This window comes from Paralichthys olivaceus, chromosome 22 (assembly GCF_024713975.1).
Source record: "Paralichthys olivaceus isolate ysfri-2021 chromosome 22, ASM2471397v2, whole genome shotgun sequence".
Lineage (NCBI taxonomy): Eukaryota > Metazoa > Chordata > Actinopteri > Pleuronectiformes > Paralichthyidae > Paralichthys > Paralichthys olivaceus.
In genome coordinates this window covers 8,186,549-8,209,017 of record NC_091114.1, presented here as the reverse complement: position 1 = coordinate 8,209,017, position 22,469 = coordinate 8,186,549, and the positions used below count along the sequence as shown (strand labels likewise).

The 22,469-nt window shown below is 42.0% G+C and overlaps 2 protein-coding genes across 5 annotated transcripts in view; one reads left to right on the top strand and one right to left on the bottom strand.

Moving 5' to 3' along the window:
• LOC109634837 (leucine-rich repeat and fibronectin type-III domain-containing protein 4-like) overlaps positions 1-16,560 on the bottom strand; it is a 38,029-nt gene extending 21,469 nt beyond the window's left edge. Inside the window, exons 1-2 of one of the 2 annotated variants that reach the window (XM_020095555.2) lie at positions 15,914-16,560; positions 14,072-14,926 (exon numbers count right to left, since the gene is read on the bottom strand). The gene's annotated coding sequence lies outside the window, so the exon portion shown is untranslated. The remainder of the gene's footprint in view (positions 1-14,071; positions 14,927-15,913) is intronic. The other variant, XM_069518210.1, reaches the window with a different exon arrangement.
• Positions 1-22,469, top strand: part of LOC109634836 (pyruvate carboxylase, mitochondrial) — a 259,041-nt gene that overhangs the window by 167,553 nt on the left and 69,019 nt on the right. The gene's annotated exons all lie outside the window — the stretch shown is intronic.

Sequence of the window (22,469 nt, the reverse complement as noted above, 5' to 3'; positions counted from 1 at the left end):
AGGAATTTCCAGTGCCATTCTGCATTCGCCTACTCACTACTCAATTCGCATTGGTCTACTTCCAAATTGTGAGTTCGATATTAGTCCGGGCTACACTGTCCCGTTTTTGAACTCTTCAGTCTTCAATGAAGAGATAAAGAAACCCTGCGCTTGAAGTGATGATACATTTTATCTCTGGCTCCTACATGCTCTCACAGTTAAATCCAAGAGAAGGATGGAAATAAGCTTTATCAGTCCTGAGATGACGGGAACAGATTATATATGGATTATTTACGGCTCCAGTGAATTGAACCGTTAATTCCTTAATGTCATGCATTTCCGCTTTGAAACAGGATGTTTGTGTGGAACATAAAACCAATGGGCTATTAGTTAAGGAGAGAAATGCAGTTTAATTTGATCTTGTGGACAGAAACACAGGTGCAAGTCCATTCATGGCAGCTTTAGGCAACAATGTCTGAACCCACAGCTTTTTCTTATTGTTACTGAACCTCAAATACTTAAAGGTCCAGTGTGTAAGATTTAGGGGAAAGGGAACTTTTGGCAGAAATTTAATGTAGAATCATTCTCATGATGTTTTCACTAGTTCTCTTCATCTAAATTGTATGAAATTAAAGGTTTTTTTACCCCAGAAAAGGCCCTTTATATTTAAATACTTTATATTTACATCAAGGGGGTCCTCTCTACGGAGGCAGCCATGTTTTTTACATTAGTCCAGACTGAACAAACTAAACACTTTTTGAGTTTTTATGACAATTTAAGGCTACCACAGGTTCTTTTTCATGTTTGGAAGGAGAGGGTGAGGTGAGGGGTGTTCAGCTGCAACATGCAATTTCAACACTAGATATCACAAAATTCTACACACTCTACCTTTAAAAGCTAAGAATGGCAAGTTATTTCTGAAATATCTTATTTGTTGAAACCCTCTTCACATTCCGACAGCCATCAATAAATAAAGTTGTCTGGAAAAAAAGCTGGTGTCTGTGGCACTCACTAGACTGTAAAGAAACACAACCAATCATTTCAATCCAACCGAATGACAACACTCTGGTGGCATTTGTTTAAAAAATTTAAAAAATAGCTTAGCTGCAGTGGGGTTGTGGTACGACAGCTAAGTCAAGAAGACTGCAGTCAGGACAGCCAATGTTGGAAGTTCGTGCATACCTCAATGTAAAATTGCCACCTAAAAAAAATATATGTCTATTCCGGGCAGGTCTCTGAAAAGTCCTCGCATCAACTGTTGTTCTAGAGCGAGAACGGTACATCAGTCCTGGCTCCCCCAGCTTACCTCCGTACTTTGCTAATGTTGCTTAGACAGCTCACTCTACCCGCAGCACGCTGAATGTCAATACATTTACGCACTCCCCTGTTGCGCTCCACTCCTTCATTCGACCTTTATGCTTGCTCCACTCCTCACTTTCATATATTTTCCCCTCTCACTGCTTTCTCAATTTCCTAATAATCTACTCTCCTCATCCATAGCTGATTTTCTTTCACCTTATCCTTAATCTTCACCTCCTTTCTCCTGTGATGCCTTCACATCCTTCTGCTTGAGTCACGCCAAACCACACCTACGCCCTCCCCTTACAGCACTGCACTTAGCTACCTCTCTTCTTCCTGTGACTAAAGATTCTTTGTTTCCTCGCCATCCGTTCTCCCTCACTGCAGTGCTCCTCCTTGTGTTTTCTACCTCTCTCAGTCCTGTCTCTCCATCCTTGCTCACCTTCCATCTTATAAACCTGTGCGCCTCTGGCTGCTCTGTAAATTTCCGCATTTTCTTTCTTTATGTCTCATTCCCTCTCTTTCTTTCTCTCCATCATGTCTGCCCTTGAGGCAACCTCAGTACGACAATGTTATCAGTCACCGCTCTACCATGCCACCGTCTCTCCTTTTTCCTCTCCTCCGCCTCCTGTCTTTTGTCTTGTCTCTCTATCGCTTGCTGAGTCTGTTGCCCTCCGTATCTCCTTCTTTTTCTGCTTCAGATTTTTTGTCACACACACACATACAGATTTTGCTCCCTCTGTTGTGCTCTGTATGTCTCCTAGACTTTCCTCCTTGCTTTTCCTTTCCTCCCTCACCTCCTCCATTCATCAAACTCTCTGCCCCATCCTTCCTCCCCATGTGCTTTATGTCTTGATTTTTATTTTTTCCCGTGCCTTCATTTTTCTCTTACCTCTTCCTTGCTACTTCACCTCTTCATATCATTTTTTACATCCCTGAAATCTTTCTCCTACAAGTTTGGCATCTCTCTCTCCCCTTAATCTCCTGCACTTCCTCTATTAGGGAGCAGATATCATTTGCAGCTCGAGCAGTGCAGTATTAAAGCTTTCTGACACGCACACAAAGTTGGGTGTAACCAATCTATCCACTTACTGATCGATCTGACCCATAAAGCTGGATAACGCCCCATCCCATTCATTTACACCCCTCCTCTTGCCCTTTCTATTGCTCTCAACATCTTCTTATGTACCCTGCTGCATGTTCTTTATGCCTATCCCATTTAAAGGTGATATTTCATACAGCTTTTAAATCCTGATTTTATCTTAACCTGCCTCTTTTGGGCTGTTTCTTGTGTTGCTGCCACAGTAGAATTTCATGGCTGCAGATCAATAAAGTTTTATCTTACACAATGTACTAATGCAGCATAGGTGCAGTACAGTATGTATCAGTATCTGAATGTGTTTATGTGTATATTTATAGGTGTTTGTTGTGTGCACAGTGTACACACACATTCAGGCAACACTTGTCAAGTGTGTTCCTGTGTGTGAATTAATTTGACATTTTTTCTGCACTTAGGAAGACCTCATATGCTCTTAAGAGTTTGCTGCTGAACTTGCAGTTAAGAGGGGAACACAGATGTGGGAGTGCACACTAACACACACACACACACACACACACACACACACACACACACACACACAAAATCCCTTGCTGTCTTGATCACACACAAAGCGCTCAGCAGGCATCGCAGTGCAGCAATAAGGCTGAAACCCCTTTGGTGCCAAGCCTACTTGACACTTTTCATAAAGTAAAGAATAAATGGAGTAAGTCAATATAAGATGGACGATGGAGAGACTCAGAGGAGAGTATGACAACAACAGAACAAAATAGGTAGTAGGTAAATTATACCATGTGCATTTAGTCAGATGTTTGTGTGCTCCTGGACATTTGTACCATATGGTCGTCCATAGCTGCTTTGTTTTGGTTTTCGTTCCATCTATTTTGGGAGATCTCTCCATACACAACCCGGTATGAACCCACAACACTCTAGAGAGCAAGAAACTGTCGGCTGGGGGAGAGCAGAACTGCTGCATGAACTAAGAGCGTGAAAACATGAGCTAAAAGCGTCTGTGGAAGGAACTTTTCAGTATCTCTCTCCAGTGTTGGAGAGTGGCTCGGAGCTGCAAGGCTGAACCAAACCTCACCCTTACTTCCAAAAGTTTCTGTTTGAACACCCACCACAGCCTGGGGAGGATGGAACCTTCCCTTTTCTGGAACTAAACCCTGCTAAACATGAAGCTGCTAATAGCCGTGGAACATTAACAGTGTTTAGGGGTAATTCTTTTGAACCTGACCTGAACCCGTGCAATTAAGAAACACTGCAGGCATGACTTAATAGCTTTAATGTGTCTGTTTGGAGGTGTCTTTGTGAGTTCACATGGAAGACCTATTGCACTTTAAGGCTTGAGTTCCTCTTTGGTCTTTAATACTATGTAGGATATTATAAATCTCAGGGCCTCTTAAATGTCAAACCCAATTACTGTTTGTAAACTGTGCCTGCGTTGCATGTATGATTCCAAATCTGCATATTGGGCTATGTATTTTTTTTTTTTTTGCATCTGCTCTGGCAAATGCCATTAGCCCGTCATCTACTCAAATCGACTTAGGGAATGTTGCAGTGTTTATAAACAAGGGGATTTGTATTAGCTCTCAAAAGCCACTTATCACAAGCTGAGTAATCCACAGATCTGATTGGAGTGTGGATAGGTGACCCACGAGGCTTCAGTCAAAATCACTGACAGCCAGTCACCATGGCAACACAAGGAGGCTGTTGTTTGACAAGAAGTTGAACAAAAATGAATGAAAGTATTGAAAGTGATGTCATTTGAGTATCAATATGTACGCAATTGCTCACATGAACTCTTGTTCTCCTGTGATGTTTGATCTGAAAATACACACAAGCTCTGTTGGCACAAACGCGGAATAATGGAATATGGAGGCAGCCTTGACGCACACACACTCACAAATTCTTTCAGCCACACTCAGGCCTTGCAGCATGTGCTCGTTCACAACGCAGGCCTTTAATATTAGTTGAGCATTTGCACACAGAAACAACAGCGAGCATACCAAAACAGTCTTCCCACGCAATCATAATTATAGGGAGGCCGACGCATACACACTTATATACTCACACACACACACACACTCTCTCTCTTTCTCTCTCTAGGCAAGGAACAAAAGAACGCCCACATAGCCTCTTCGTGCGGCAGTCGTGTGTACTGTAAGCCCACTCGTCCTTTTGATACTATCCCTTTCCTGCCATTCCTCTGTCATATTCTGTCCGCTTTAGTCATGCAGCATGTAGAGAAAACATAGGCAGAGAGGTAACAGTATTGGTTTATGAAAACGAACAATAAACGAGGGATGCAACGAGAGGCTAACTGCGTGGAACACAGTGAGGGGGAGAAAGAGATGCAGAAGAAAATGAGAGGAGAGTGCACAAGATGGAAGCCGAGTAGTGCAAGGAGAAGGGGAGTGGGAAAGAAGGAAGGAAAGAATAGGAGTTTGAGGAAGATGGAAAGTCAGAACAGCCAAGAGTTGGTGTGTATGAATGTGTGTCGTTAAGCGGCTGGGCTGAGAAATATGTAAAGGCGATAAACAGGTGAAGGCCACCATCCATCACCGTCAGAGAGAGGGATGAGAGAGAGAAGAGTGGATTTGATTAGGAGAAGGAAGAGCTGTGTTTAAAATGAGTTTGTAAGGCATCACCATCGTGATGGTGGAGCAGAAGGACAGCAGAGAAAGAGAGACATGGTTGAAGGATGGATGGGGAAGCGTTAAGGAGTGAGAGGAGTAGGAGGAGGACGCGGGTTAGTAGTCAAGAGAAAGATTGTTAAATGGTAAAGGGTTGACTGAGGACATATAACATGACATTCAAACTTTATAGCCATGATTCAGGCATGGCAAAGGTGTAAGGTTTTTGTTTTGTTTTCAATAGTTTTGATGAAATGTAGAAACGATCACTTCAATAAATAGTGTGATGATCAATAGCTGTCAGACACAGGAAGCTGTAATCCTTGTCAGTTGTGCAGGCTACATCTAAAAAAAAAAAAAATTTGACGTGTAGTTGAACCATCATACGTTTTGTTTTTTTCTTTATTATAATGCAGGTAGGGGTTACTGGTGGAAAAAGGCCTACAGAGCGAGAAAAATAGTGCGAGTGAAGAAATGGGAAATAAGAGAAAGAACACTGGAGCCTATTCTCTTTAAAATGAAAGAACTGCAGTGTCCTCACAGCAGGCCTCCAAAATAAAACAGTGCCTCTGAAATACCCCTCACAGCTAATTCCTCCCAAACCCCTCTATGTTGTGTTTAAGAGAGAAAACAAATGTGTGTGTGTGTGTGTGTGTGTGTGTGTGCGTGCAGTATCTGTGTGTCAGCATGTGTCTACATATCTGTATGCATGACCCTCGCTGAATAAATCCTGTTAGAACCAGTCCTATTTGGAAGATTTGATAATTGTGACTATTCCTAGAACAGTGCACAGTCAGATTTCTTTTGTCCTGTTTTTTTTTGTTACACTTTTGAAAATGTTTTGGTTCAGGAATAAAAAACCTTTGTCCCACATTTCTCAGCTCTTGCATGAAGGCCATATTCTTCAATTTTCTTCAGTAGCCTGCAAATCTTTTCCCTTATGTTTGTAAAACAGACATGTGGAAAAATAAGGTTCTTATTAGAAATGAGTGAAATTGAAAACCTTTTGCCACAGAACCTTATCTTAAGTACGTTTTTAAAAGCATCTATAATCTTTTAACATGGCAACACATAAGAGAAATAAAAAAAGGCCAATCTGCTGTATTGAATAAGTTATTGGAAGAAGCTTGTTTGGCTTTTTAAAGTCTGCGACACTTTGAAACCCTGAAATGAACTTAGAAAGTGTTGTTAATAATTGAAGTTGGAAAAGCCATGAAACGTTTACACACCAATGTAACCTGGGATTCTTTTGAGGCAGGTCTGTTAAAGAGGCCCAAGCTTCTCTGTATAAAGTCTGCAGACTGCCAGAAGTGCTTGATATTGTGAAAAACCAGCGACAGAGTTAACTCACTGTTCTGATTTACCACAGGCTCTGAACTGGTGAACTGTGAAGTCTTGTAAAATGGTGGACAAGAAAATCTCAAGCAGCGAACCATGGCATTAAGTAGGCCCTTGCTCTTGTTCGCCTTATGAGTGCAGTCGAATTTTGAACTTGATGTCACAGCTCACATCACTGCCCCCTAAGTTGCTGATTTTGTGTCCCCTGCTACCAAGACCTTAATTGTTCTCTTCAAATCATTTAGGGACTTCTGAGGTCACTGGTACCAGAGCTGAGTTTCACAGAAGTACTCCGCATAGTATCTGATAGAAAAGTGGCCGCTACAGTTTAGGAAGATATCGAGATAAAACTCATGCCATAATATTTTCAAAAGTTTATAACTAAATCTAAATTCCAAGAAAAAATAATATATATATATATATGACGTTGGCATCTAGTCAGTGTGACGAGCACTATAGTCTTTCTGTGTCAGTCTAGAAAATGAATGAACCAGTTAATTTCGTTGCCACTGTAATATCAATATTTTAATACTACCAGCATCACCAACTTCAGTAGCAGCACTCCACACTGCTTTGAATGAGCCAAATAGACGTCCTCGCGGTTCAAACATTTAGTTTCAGAGGCAAAGACTTGAACCAATTCCTCAAGCTGCTTCCACATCTTTTTAATGCTGTCTCAACTTCCTCCAATTGGTCTGAAAGTCTGAACTATCTCCCCAAAAAAGTTAAAATATTGCAAATGTGGTTCAGTTTGATCCGGACCAAATCTTTGTCTGGGGCCCCTTTCACAGCTGTTAAGTCTAAACTGAGAAGTGGGAAGTTCAGCACCAAACAAGACAGGAAACAACCTTAGAGACCTTTCTGCTACTGCTTTGAGCAAATTGCTCTGATGGTTCTCTTAGCACTTCTGCAACAGTTTTGTGTTATATCTGTGGCAGCCATTCTCCCACTCCTTGCTGAGTTTTTGTAATTTTGTTTCCTCCCACCGGATAGCCCGCATGGCTGCACAGCTTGGGGATTACATTTTCTGGGAGGTAAATTGAATTGGCAAACAACGGAGGTGACAGTGATTTTCTTTGGCACTTCATTGGCACAGGCCGCGCCACGGAAGCAGTCTATACATGATCTGTCAGGAAGTTATCATTCCAAATGTTCAAGTTTTATCCATTATCTGGTCTTGAACAACTTAAGGAGTAGTGGCCACATTTATATTTCCTCAGGCTGTGCATTTTCTCTCATTTTTTTGTCTGTAATGCTTCATTGTCACTGACAACAACCTAGGACCTCAGCATTATCTGTCGTGAAAGTGCTTTTGTAAAATGTAGCAGTAGTTTTATTCTGTATGGGAATAACCATCCTACAGTGGATATGATCTTAATAAATGGGAACAGCTGAGAAAATGAGGGACGTCGAGTGCTGAAAACAGCTCAGGCAGCTCTGCTATACCGGGATGCCTTTATACTTGGAGAGGAATCATTTTTCATTGGTGGGTAGCTGTCATATCGGTGCCAGGGAGGCAGCTCAATACCCTTCTCTTTTGATGCTCCTTTACTCCAGATGGCAACATCACACTTCTGATTAAATTGCACAGAAACATGGTTTAAGACGGAGCCAATAAAAGCTTTTAATTAACAGCTGACAATCTTTGTTTTTGCCACATGCTCGTCTTTTGATGCAGCTTCTATATTGTGCTGAACGCGACAGGAAAATAAATCTCATCTGTACCAACTGCCATCCTCTATATATATTTCTTTTCAAGGTTCTCATTCCATTAAATGACAAAGACAACATAACCTTTTATTTTTAAATGTTTATGATGAGTAAGGGAAAGTCGGGCACTCTTGCATGCAGTCGAGGACTCCATGATTCAGTGAGGAAGAAATGTCAAAGTTTGAAATTTGTCTTTTGGAAAGGTCCATTCCCAGCCACAGAAGTCATTGTGTAACTTTAGTTTGAGGAGTTCCTCTTGAGACTTCCAGGCTTGCTCTAAAGACAACTCAATGTGAAAAACGTGTTCTCACTGAATGTATAATAGCAAACATAGTCTAAAGTTTGGGTCACCTAAGGGTTGGTATGAGTTGCATGTGAAGCGGTGTTTTTTTTTTGCTGGTGCTTGCAGTCATTAACGAGTAACTAGTTTGTTATCCTCTTGACACACACGCTTTCTAAGTCTGAAAACTTGCAGACATACACATACACTTCTGCTTACACCCACAAATTTGTCTTTGCAGGACATGGCACACTATCACACGTTGTGCAGTATAACAGGTCTGCCACTCACCCTGAACATAATGTGCTTGCAGTTTTCTCTGCCCCTCTCCTCCACCCTTCATCCCTCCTCCTCCTCTCTCTCTCCTCCCATGTCCTCCTCCTGCCGTATTCCTCAAGCTCAACTTTTCGGTTGCTACTTGAAAATGATTTCTTTCTCTTGTTATGTTTTCTCTCCCACAACCTCATCTGCTTGCTCTCTCTCAATTCCCACTTCACTTTTTCATGTCAGCCTTTCCTGCAAAACTGCCACACTTTAGGTGGGTGATTGTGTATATTTACGTATAGGTGAGTGGAATCAACAGAAGAAAAGTCCACCACAAACAATGGTCGACAAGTAATCCTAACAATTGTGCTGTCAATATCTCTCGCTCAATCAGAAACCCAGCAGTTTCAATTATACACCCGGAAACAACAGGATGAAGCTTAACAAAATGTGCGTGTGTACATGTATGTGTGTGTTTGTGCAAGTTGAAGTTTCATGAGTCAGCAGGGTTCCAAGCCTTCTACTGGGAAAGCCTGAGTAAGAGAACAATTACCCAATCAGCACTCTGCATCCAGCACAGTAGGTCAGTGACCTGCCATCCAGGCCTCGGAATCACAGAGATGGATATATTGATTAATACAAGAAACACACAAGCATACACACACTCAGGTGTTCATCACTCTATCTCACCCCCCCTGTCTGAAACAGAGGGATGTGCAAAGATTGGAAAGACAGCAGGATAGGGATAAGAGGTGGGAGTACTGTAAGTATCCCAGGGGGAAGAGATACCTGTTGTGCGGGGATCGAAAGAATTCTCAATAATCACTGGGTTGAGGCTTGTTTGATCACAGAGGCCACTCTCAGCACAAACTGCATTGTATCTCACCACAAACAGAATTTTTCCCCTTGTTGCAAGACACTAATAAAGGCGATATTACACTGTGGTTTGAAGGGAGACTGGCTTCCATCCCTTGAGTTACTTGATGAGATTCTCAAATCCTGATGCTAAACATTGCTGATACAGGCAGGAACGCTCCATGCTATGCTTTCAGACACACTCTGTTTTGCCGACTGAGTACAAGCAGGGTTTCCTTTAGACAGTCATCATGCACCTGAGCATCAACAACCTACTGCATCTGCTGAGGATAGCTCTAATGCAGACACCTATGACATGTTGATAGTAGTGTCCGTTCACGTGAAACTGTATTTTTGTCTCAAGCCCTGTTTCCACTGGTCAAGAGATCCTCTAACATCTGCCTTTTGTCTGCATTAAGAATGGACACAATCAGCTTTCACTGCACCTTAGCAACATTATGACACGCTTTGTCACTGCACACACACACACACACCCACACACTTGTCCTTGAAAAGTTTAAACTAAATCCAGTTTCTTTGTTCTCTTGGGTTTTAATATCTCATGGAGGACTAATGGTAACAGAAACAACATTTATCGGACCTGATAGATTTGATTTGTTTAGGTGTTGATAGTTTTTATACAATTACACCCATATTTACTTTCATTTCAAACTTTTTAAATGTGAATAATCGCTGCTTTCTTGTAGTTTTCTATAAATATCTCCCTCTTTCTCTCGAGGGTTTTTTCACAAAGGTTACCCACATAAGATTAATATATACTTTGTGAAATGTTATTAGACATTCTTGATTCAGTAGTTTCATAGATTCTAATCAGTATGACCATGAGAACTTGTAAAAAATCCTTGCAAGTCCTCATGGTTTAAATCTGCATCAGTTCTTTGTATTTATACCTCAACTTCCACCTTTCTTCCTTTTCTTCTCCTTCTCTTTCCTTCTTCATGCTCTTTCAGCCCTCATTTCTCACTTGTGACACCCTCCCTTCCTCTAATCCCCCAAATGTCGCCTCACACACACTCTTTAACGTCTGGCTCTTCCTCGTTTCCCTCCCCCCCTGTATCTCCCTCCCCAGAACCATCCCTCCGTCTGTCTCCAGCGGTTGCCGTGGTTACAGTTTGTTCTGCTCATCAGGCGCCTGCTGTGCCTAAACAGACTGTCAACAGTTTAATTACTCATCCTCTCATCCCTCTATCCTTCCTTACTTCTGCACTGTGCTTTGGCTTGTTGCTTTCACCTCTGACTGGGGGAGCCTCTTAGTCACTCCCCCCTCGCTGTGACACCCTCTTTCTCTCTTTCTCTCTTTCATCATTTTTCACTTTGATTTTCCCACTTCTTTCCTTCCTCTTTGCTTCTCATCCTTCCACTTAGTCATGCCATCCCTTCATCTACAACCCCTCTCCCCATGTTTGACTACTAACGGTGTAATTACTCAACCTTCCAGAATTCAGTCACATCAGTTTTATTCCACTCATTTATCCATACATCCACTTCTCTACCCATCCATCCCTCCCCTTCTCAGTGTGCCAGAGCTTTATTAGTGTAGTTTTTCTTTTCAGACATTGTTATTCCTCTATTCTCTTATCCATGCTCCTGCTTATCATGCACCTCTCAAGTGTCATCACTTGCCTTTTCATTCTTCATTACCCAGTCTCCCTTCATCCTCTGAGAGTTCCTCCCCATCTTAAACGCCTTGCAATTACTCCTCTTCATCACGCTATCGTTCTATACCTGTCTGTCCTTCAGCCTCCACTCCATTCCTCAGCTGTTGACAGGGGCCTGATGTCTCATACTTTGATCTTGCCTTTTTTCGTTACCAGCCCAGCCCCTTCACTTCTCCCGCTCCACCATTTGTCATTCATTCGTCCATCTTACCATCCATCAAGTGTCACCTTACTGACATCGACAGTGCCTCCCCTAGTTTCACATCTTTCACTTCTCTCCTTAGCTGCTTTTATATACAGATCCCATTATATGGCTATATAGGATCCACCATTACGCCAGTTTTCACCTGTGTACACAGAACCAAGGCTGCTCCCATGCATGACATTACACAGCATGCATGCATATTGTTTCTCTCTAATAATGTTGATAGTTACGATTTACCTCAGGAAAGGCTTAACAGTCAACTCATGAAACCACATTTAAATTCAATAGATCCAGATTTTATTTGGATCTGCACCACATTGTAAATCCACACTCATGAAGGTCAGTCTCCTAAACATGCCTGTGCTTTTCTTAAAGATCCATAAATGCTTCTTTGAGAAATCAAGGAAATGTTGATCTTAAAGAAATTGGAAAAAACCGAAACCAAAATTGCTCTTTATCAAAATGTTATTTAAAATTTAGATTTTTAGTTTTTGCTCAACCTTGTTAAATAAGAACCAACTTGGTGTCTTTGTAATTTTTCTGTGAACAGAAGAATTTCAAATTTTCGGGCTTGTTGTAAACGAACCCATTCAAAGGTTATTTTGTGGCTTTAGTTGTTTTTATTATCTGCCATGTAAGAATTGAAAGCTTGACAGCTGTATCACCACTGACATTGGTGGGAGGAACTCGGCAATGGTCAGTTTGTTGATCTGAAAGTTTATTTGTCACTTCTCTTAAATGAAAGCTCCATTCACTTGCCTGTTTTTTTCCCTCTATGCCTCCATTCATGTGCCAGTCTGTTCATATTGGCATGACTCCTACTTTGAAGAGGGAGCATCCCATCTGTTCATCTCCCTTACTGTAGCCTTTGGTATCAACGAGCCGCACGGACACATTAACAAGATGATTGTGAAAATGCTCTTTTATTCTGCCTTTATTTTCACCGTTTGAATCAGGCGACACTCACCTGCTCTGTATTCTGACGACTAGCAGGAGAGCTCAGCCAATTATAGAATTACAAGTTGGATAATGGATATCAAAAGGCTTCTTTGTTTCACTTTAAAAAGATTCAGTCATCTCTTCAGAATTAGCGCTGCCCCTGCTCACAGCGAGAGTCAAAACAGCTGTGAACGATCAACAGAGCAAGTAATGAGCCCTGTCTTAGAGCTTATTGTTCATAAAAAAATAGATTCACATTTTTTCTCAGGAATTATTTTAGTTTCAAGGGTAATTAATGTTCCTCAAAGGTAGAATTCACTTTCCCACCCAAGTTGTGCCTTATAATTTGACAGTTTATTCATATTATATAATCTACATTCACCATATCTCTAAATAGCTCAGGAAATGCATTAGTGATCTTTGACAGACTTTTTGGGGTCAAGTTAGACTAATTGTAGCCAATGGTATAACGTATAAAGCTAAATAATAATGGCCATCTGTCTTTCTAATTATTTCTTCCTCATCTGTCTTTCTATTTTTATCTCCCTATGGTAAATTACCCTTAATTTATCTCCACAACCTGATGGTGCCTCTTTCTAACCTTTTTTTTTTCTTGTAACTCATCAATCCAGACTTGTTAATCTCACTTATTATTAAATAAATCAGTTCTAAACTCAATGTCATTTCTCGCTGCTCAAACATTTTAGGTCTGTTTTTCTATTATTTCTTACTTATCCCTCACTTTCTCCATATGCCTCCTTGTTATTCCTCCCTTTTTCTATCGCTTTATCTGAATCAAGCCTTTTTATTCCCTTCTTATTGCCACAGTCTTCCATTCACTTGTCTCTCTGTCACTAAAAGAAGTGAATCACTGCTTCTCACTTCTTTCTGCTCTTACCGCAATCCTTCAATCTGACCTCTCTTAGGCCTAAGCACACATCACTATGTTGTGTGTCACCCTTCCCTTCCCCCTGTCCTCTCTCCCTGTATCTCTTTACCTCCTCGCACTTTCCTTCTCCTCTGGTTTCCATTTCTTTGTCATCGCCCTCTTATCCTCCCATATATCCACTCAGACAGTCTGATCTCCCGTGTCAGTGTGCCAAATCCGTGTGTTTTTGTGTGTGTGCGCGCGTGCTCTGACGCGGCTTACGTAAAGGGCCTCAAACCATGGGAGTTTAACAATGTGCTGCGGATGCTGCGGATGCCACGCACACACTCGCAGTGTCCACACACTCTTACCATGCTGCAGACCCACACGACACGCCTGGTGAGATTACATAAAGGCGAGGTGATGAAAGCCAAGCTGAGATGAACCTAGTGAGTAATCTGATACAGGACAGCTCTGGCTGACACTCACATGCGCTGAAACCTACACAGAAAAATAGAAAGCCAGCTACTCAGTATCAGAGTATGTAGAGCACTAAAGTGTGGAAGAGAGGGATAAGAAAAGTTAAACCTATCATCAGTGCCATGTTGGACGTACGTGTGTGTGTGTGTGTGTGTGTGTGTTGTTATGAATGCACAGCTGTTTATTATTTATAGGTGTTCAGTGTGTATGTATATGCTGTGTGGGAGAACACAGAGTTCCCATTTCGGTGAGTTGCTGATGTTCACAGCATCGATGTGCTCAATGATTCAGCATAAGAAAGCTAACGTGCAAACATGGATTCAACTTCACTATATATATATATATATGCAATTATTGGGCAGCAGTAGGTTGGAGTAAAGGTTAAAGGTTTGGTACAACTGTTAAGGGCCTCCAAGAAGAGTGTGCGTGTGTGCGTGTGTGTGCGTGTGTGTGTGGTGTGTGTGCATGTAACAACACATTACCTTTTCCGTCTGTGCGGCTCTATAATCCAAATCAGCTCCACATGTTATCCAGGTGTGTGATTGTGTGTGTGTATGTGCGAGTGTTTAGCACAGATCTCGTCCCCAGGTGTTTCTCCTTGTGTTGGGACAGAAGGTAGGGGTATGAGCAGGGGGAGTTTATGTGTTTGTGCTGAAACCTGTCCTACTCCACTCCACACACACGCGCCCCCACATACATCAAAAGGAGGAGGATGTAGGTCAATGTCAAAAAAAAAAAAAAAACAGAGTGGCAGAAATTCCAATCCCCCAGTATCCTCTTAGGTTTCTATAGATGAAGAAAACCTGGAAAATCCAGAATTACTCGCTCAATCCTGGTGCGGTATTCCGATACAGAGACCTCGGTTTGAAGAAAGATCCAAGAATCCACTTTGCTTAAAATCCTATTCATGGCTTTTTCATATAATTTCCTCGTGGCTGTATTCAGTATATGTCAAGCAGTTCAGGCTGGAGTCAGCGGTGTTCTTCACCTCCCCATCCCACCGCCTCCTTCCTCCCCTTCTCTCACTCTTCCCTTTTTTTCCCCCTCCTTCCTCTCTCATACAGCCCCGTCTCTTCTCTTCTCTTCTCACTTATTCATCTGCCTCCCTGGCTTTCTCTCCTATTGCTTCATCCTTTCACACATTAAGTTTTTCCTCTTCTCCTCCTCCTCTCATCCCTCACTACTCGGAGTGACTTCCAGGGCCTCTCTACACTCTACAGAGTGTAACCCATGTCTGCTCTCCCACATGGAGTGAGTCGTTCATTGATGACCTTGGAGGGAGGCGCAGAAAAGGAGGTTTGGGAGTGAGCTGGAGAGATGGAGGGATGGCTAGAAACCTGCAAAAGAGGACAAATGGAGAGCGTGAAGAGGGTTTGCTCCATTAATGTCGTCGTCTTTCCTCTTGTGTGTGTTCACTCACGTGAAACATCTCACTGAGTCCATTAGCACTTTTTTGTCTCATCCTCTCCTATTTTGACCTCCCTCGTCCCTTCACATGTCTCCAATCATCCCTCTTTCCGTGACTTCTGCTGTCAATCATTCTATTCTCCCTTTTTACCCTCTTTGAAACCTCCCCCCCCACCCACCCACCCACAATTTGTCTCCCTTGTCTCCCCCCTCCCTCCCTCCCTCCCTCCCTCACCTGTCTGTCAAAGGGAATCAATAGTTCTGAGACCCTCTCAACGCTTCTCAGCGCGCTGCACTGGCTCGTGCTTGCACACAGCAACACTCCCAGGAGCGCACATGCACACGGTCATGCAGCACGTTCACGCATGCTTGCACCACCACAGTCGCCTGCGCCACGCACACATCCACTAAGTAGTCATGCAGCGATACTCTGCATCTCTCTCTCTCTCGCACACTTACGCACACACACCGCGTAATGAAACAATTGGGCTATTGATTAGTGCCATGAATGTCACACAGTTCAAAAGTCTCTGTCCGCACCACCCCCCACCCCCCACTCTCTGGCCTGTCAGTCAAACTCCAAAAGCCGACACCTTTGAGAAGACAATCTCATTATCTTTCTCTAAGGCTGTGCACTCGCTCTGTGTGTGTGTGTTCCTGTACATTAGTGCAGCAGCATCTCCGTCAGATTTCTTTCCCCCTCCTCAATACAATTGAATTTCCCTTCTTTGCATTGATTCCTATTCAATTAATGCTTTTTCTGCTTCTCCTCCTCTGGGCTCCACTTTGCTAATTCAAAAAGCACATTACAGTTATATTGTACTCCTTTCTAAGTTTCAGGCTCTTTCTTCTCCTCTCTCTTCCTTCTCTACCTTTTTTTTTTGCCCTCTGCCAGATGAAAAGGTGCAATTACTAACCTTGTTTTCCGGATCATTCCACCACGACTCTTGGAGCCGTCACATCTCTGTCAACACGGCTCGCTCTCTAGCTCAGCTCCATGGAAAAACACCCATCTCTCTCTCTGTCTTTCTCTGTCTCTCTCTCTCTCTCCCCCCCTATCTCTATCACTCCCTGTCTATCCCCCTCTCTCTCTCTCTCTCTCTCTCTCTCTGTCTCCTCCCCTCGGTCGTCCCCTCGCTCGGTCTCGACAGCTGCAGTGCTCTGTCTGCCTCCTCTGTCGCTCTTCCGTCAGGCTGTAGGCTGATTGAATTTTAAGTCATGTTAATCCCACAGAACAGGTACTGAATGAAGGAAGGAGAAACAGCAGAGAAGAAGGGAGAGAGAGAAAATAACAGAACGCAGGGGAAAAAAGCTGCCGTGTATTTTTAGAAACCTCCTCTCCACTCCAGGGAGGTTTTCTCAGTTTTTTTCTTTCCTTTCACTTGTCCTGCCTCCACTCAGTCACTTCTCCTCTTCATCTGTCCATTTATGTGCATCTGCATCCTCTGAATTGTTTTGGTTTCGCTTTGTCTCAATCTAGTGTAGAAGAGTGTGTGTGATTCCCAGCGAGGAGCAGAGGAGAGGACCGCGATCTGTCTCCGGCAGCATCAAGCATCGGACTAAGGGAGGCAGAGAGAGAGAGAGAGAGAGAGAGGGAGGGAAAGAGACGTGAAGATGAGAAACACGAGGCAGGAGAGATGGAGGGTGGTAGGGAGACAAGGTGAGGAGAAGATGAAAGAGGGAGTTATTTAGGAGGAGGAAGAGTAGGAGTGATGACGAATTAGAGGGGAGGAAAAAGGAAACAGAGGAGGGGCAGAATTTTTTCTCTGATGTCTATTCCACACCCTTTGAGTCACAAATTATTTGTCAGATTTTACATATAAAACATATACATTATATTTATTTATCTAAATTATGAATGTCTATATATAACCAGTAGTATAAATCTATAGCTCCATTGGCCAAAAAAATCTAAATGCAGCGTAAAGGATATTTGAAAGCATCCATCAATTAATATTTTCATCTTCAACAAATTGCAGAAAAAGACAGAAACCAACAATTACCTCCTCTTTTATCAAGCCTGATTTAGTTTGTTATCCGTTGTTGTGCAAAAACTATTACAAACACATCATTGAGCTCTAGCGTTGCACTGGGTGACATATACCGTCATTACAATGAACATGGGCAGTTGAGTTTAATTTAAGTCTGCTCCCACATACGCTGTCCTGGTGCCATAAATATTCACTAGTGCACCAAATGTGGACCAAGCTGCAGCCGAAAATGATCCCCAACGAATACACTATTTACTGTTGTTTGAATTATTTCTACTAACAACTGCAGTTCCCAGCTGTTGGAGGGAATCAGTGAGATCCTTTTGAATACAAACCAGAAGATTTTGGACCTGTATTAATTATAAGATTTTGATATGGGAGTGTGGGCTCTGAGCCATAGAAATTCAAGTGAACTCTTCCATAAGCCTATTGTTTTAGACTTTTGTTGATAGTAGAAAATGTAAAGAATACAGATTTCAGTATGTTTAAGATGGTGGAAGTATTGAAATCTTTTCTCACTTAGAAATAACGGTGAGAATGAAGAGTGCACACTTGCGGACAGTCTTTGTGCAAATTTATAGCACTTTGTTTTTACATTCAAAGTAACAAAAGTAGTTCCTGCATATACAGTATCTGTACCTCCTCACCTTCACACACTAGGTCAATCTCTGTGTGATGTGGTTTGGTGCGATTGCTTTTTCTATTTACCTTAATCACAATCATCAGCTGATATATAGGCTATATCAAAACAAATATTCAAAATGATTCCCACGTCATCAAACCCTTATGATAAAGAAATGTTATTGAGGCTTTTAAATATTCCATTTTAGCTTTAAACTTAACTAAAGATAACTCTAAATTAGTTTGTGGGGCTCTAATTTTGGTTACATTTCTTTACTTGAGCCAAAGTTTGAATGAAGGAGTATTTCCACACTGTGGTATTACTACTTTTACTTCAGTTTCTTAAAGTATTTCTTGACCACAAATGGAAGTTTAGGTGAAGAGAAGGAAGGGTGAGGGAGGGAGTAAGGTGGTGATGGAAGTCAGATGGTATGACAAGAGAATGTGTAGCTCTCGGTGCCTCGGGCAACTCTGGGTCAGAATAAGATGGGGGGGGGGGCAAAGGAGGATGATTAAGAGAGAGTGAGCACAGGCGTGCAAAGATCTCTGGGGGCGTAAGGGAGATAAGTGAGGAAGAGAGAAGCTAGCAAGGGATAGAAATGAGAAGTGGATGGAGTGATAGCATGGTGATAGGAACGACTGGAGCTGATACGACTTCAAACGCTGGTCGGGCGCCAGATTTCCTCACTGCGCTGAAAGCTGCTTGAAATAGTCTTTAATGCAATACGTGTGAGTACAAGTTTGTGTGTGTCTGTATTGTGTGTTAGCAGAACCTGTAAGATCAGAGGTTTCTGATGTGTTTCTGACATTCACATCTGTGCAGATGTGTTTTATCAATGCAATCTGATGAAACATCAGAAAGGTGGGAATAAAAGATGGCAAAAAAGAACAGATTTTGTTGTATTATGGATAAATATCTCAATTTTCTTCAGTCACTCCTCCATTTTCTTATTATATCTCAATCTGTTCCATCCTTCCTGTTTATCTCCACCTTTCATTCCTTTCATCCCACTTTCATGTGCCTCCATTATTCTACCTTGACTTTATTTTTATCTTTTGCCTTCTCCCTCTTTACTGTCGCCCCAATATAGTCCACCCGTGGACCAGTGTATTTCTGACCTAGTAAACCAGACCTCCCCCAAAGCAAGGTCCAGCAAGGAGAAGTGTGATATATCATTTCGTCCAATCGCAGCACATTTACAGCACTCCGCCTTTATGGCTCGTTGATTCACAATTAATCAAACCTCTAGTGGTTTGGCACCCAGTCCTCTCATCAGAGAGAGTGACCTTGCTGAATGAAATAAACTAACATGACCTGCTGCTGGGTGATGGATGAAGTGGGTTCACCATGCAGGAGAAAATCTAATTACTGACTGAGTTGTTGGTTTACATATTTACATTTATACACTGCGTAAACTGTACATTTATTAAATTCTTTTATTAGAGAAATTATAAGCAACCAGAAATCAGTGGGGCAAGTGTCCTTAGAACATTCTCATGACCACAGATCAATCAAGTGCAAGTAAGCTGCACTGGGAAGTCTTTTTCTCCCCCAGAGGGAGAACTTAGAGAGATTGGCAGGATCTTTTTTTACTTCATTCAGAGTAATTCAGCACTTAATCAGAAAGAGGGCAGACCTGTTCTGGTTCGGTCAGGCCAAATTAGCCCTCAAAGTGAACACAGTTGCAGGACAGTCAGCCTTCTGACCCAAGTCTGAACGATTCCCTCGGATTTCTCAGTTTATTTTTTTGTTGTGTATTGGTTCACTGGTGGTTTCAGCAAACTGGAGTATTTACCTCCTTTGTTCTGCTCGCTAGCACTTCACACAAACACACTTAACACATAATGTCACATTTATTCATATATTTGTGTCACATGTGAAGGCTTCAGTACAATTTCAAGTACCTTGGAATTCACATTTTTGTTAATCTTTAGCTGGAATTGAAATTAAAGTCGTTGAAACCTGAGGTTCACCTATGTAGAGGGTAACCGTTATAACGTGTCGACAGCACGCACATGTGCATGCTGTCGACACATTACACAGTTCTGCCATTGATTTCTCACTATTCCACTGATGCACAGGTGGCCTTGATTTTTCAACATTACATACAGCAATGTACCAGAAGAGGCAAGGAAAAATATTTCAACCTGTAACCATGGATTTACACACTGCAGGATTTAAAATATCCAAACTCAACCTTGTGAATGTATTTCACGTCCGTTCACAATGCACTTAGCTGAGAAACCTATTCTATGTATGCTCCAACAGACATCTTTAACTTCATAGTATTATTTCATTTAAAATCCAATGTGCCATATTTTTTATGTTTATATAAAATGTACATCGGCAACAGATTTCTCACATTTAGAAGCCACTAAGTGTGTGTGGAATGTTTTCCTAAACGTTGCCTACCATGGGTGTTTGCCTCTAACAGGCAAGAAAACCGACAGGTATGGCAGAAAAATGTGCAGTTTAAATTAAAAAAGATGGAACCTTGACAGCAGCTGAGGAACATGTAATTGCCAGCAGCAAGAATGTGTACTTGTTTGTGAGTGTGTGTCTGTCTAAGAGAGACAGGGTGGGGGTGACTGGTTTTTGATATTGAGGAATTTTAAGAAAGCAGCCTTCATGAATCAAGTATATAATGTGTATTAGTCATTTGGCTGGTTTGTCATTAAGTGAGGACAATATGCAGTGAGTCACATTGAGTTTCTAAATCACTGTGGCTAAATATAGACACCGAAACGTACCAAAAGATATGCACTCAGTGAGAGCCTGTCCACACAAACATGTCGCACACAATCACCAGCGCGTCAAACGCTTCCATTCACACACATAGAACATGCCTTCTGCAACTGACGCAGAGCATGATTGACCACACACACTCAAAGATTGCCTTGATCACATGATTGCACACATTAACATGCTATGGCATCGCACAAATCAGGACGTGGACAGCTCAAACTGCAGTTAGCCACACTCACCTCACAAGGCTAAATGAAATGAGCGTGCTCGCACACTTGCTCGGCTGTGATGTCAGGGGTAAATGGTGTGGAGGTTTAAATCGAAGGGCAGATCCTCCTCTATTTGTCTCAATCTAGGGATAATGAGAGACAAGGGCAAACACGCATGCAAGCACATGCACAAGAGCACAAAACACTAATTTTGCTTTAAGAGCCGTTCGCATGTCATTTTGCAATAGTAATAGGTTTCCCAGTTATTGCTGCTGGACCGTTTTACCAGCCACGGGCAGCAGTCAATGAAATACGAGAAAAAACATGCTGGCCTCATTTGTCTACATTGCTTTCAGTGTAAAATCTTGACAAATGCACTCAGACGTGAAGACGTGGGCAGAAATAACTTCAGGGATATGTTGGTTGAACATGCAATCCAAATGTTTGGAAGTTTGCGTTGCTTGGGTGGGTTCTGTGCTACTGTGAAAATAACAACCGACGGATTCCTTTTTGTTTGTGGCCTACATAAGTGGATCCCTACCCAAATGCAATCAGCTGTTAGAAAAGGGCTGTTAAATGTGGGAATAAAGAGCTGAGAGGTGCCAATGACTTTAAGTGAGCCTGTGCCAGAGCCCTGGTGTTGGTCATGCAGGCTACCTGGCACGGCTCCCTGGCACAACTAAATGGAACGGAGCAATGTGTCACCTGTGCTTTCCCCGCTGGTAATGCCTATAAAGGTTTGCAACAGTGAGCTTCTGCTGCCAGACGGCCATTTTAGCCCCACGGTCAGCGCACATGAGCCGTACACACCGTCTCATGATAAGAACACACATGAACACACACAGAGAGAAGGAGGAGGAGGAGCTGGAGCCCTCATGAGTGAGAGCATTAAAAAACAAATACAAGTAGAAAATCACAGATTACAGGCAACCATGATAAGACTATAAAAACATTGAAATAAATAATGCATGATGTTCTGTGCTGAGAAAATCTTGACAGTTATAGTACATTCTGTAAATAAGAGGCAGCTGTTAGTCATTTCGTGTTCCGAGCTCCCCTACTCACTAAAAATATAGACTTTAGAATGAAAGGCACCACACTGAGCCATGCATGGAGGGGAATAATCAAATATGATCTTGTCAGTTGAGTCAACGCTTCTATTCTGGATAGCTTTCTTAATAGGAGTCCTGCTATCTTTGCTCAATATGTATTAGTGCGGATACTCGGATGAATCACCTTTTCACTTCTGACAGCAGTCATCAATAGAGAGGAGCCCATTAGATGAGATGCATTAGTTTGACAGAACAGTAGATTGAGACTTGGTCCATTATCATGATGGTAAATGGGAACTGGTTGAATTATATTATCTGCTAACATCATGTCAAGGGAGAGGCACTCTGCATTACTTAGATGTTTTTACTACAGTAGGAAAGCTGCTTTTAGCCATGCACTGAACTCTGGAGAATTCCCTGACTTTCTCCGGACGGGCAGTATGTGTGTATGTATTCTATTAGTACAATCTGCTTTTTTGAAGTGGCATGACATTCTGAAAAACACAGGACACTTAAGTGTTCTGGTGCACAATCAAATATGGTTATATGGTGGACTGGAAAATTGAATTAAAGCCTAAAATCCTAGGAATTATGTTATTTATCTTTATCTACCACTAAATGTGGACTCCGTACTAATTAGACAAATAGTTGTTCAGTGTGTAGAGTTTTCAGCCACTAAGAAATATGAACACTTGACTCCTGTGTTAGCACACTTACACTGGCTGCCCATTTTTTTACAGATTGATTTTGAAATTGTATTGATCACTTTTAAAGCGTTAAATGGCCTTGGTCCAAATTACTTTAAAGATCTATTGACTCATAATGTGTCATGCTGCTCTCTGAGATCAGTGGAT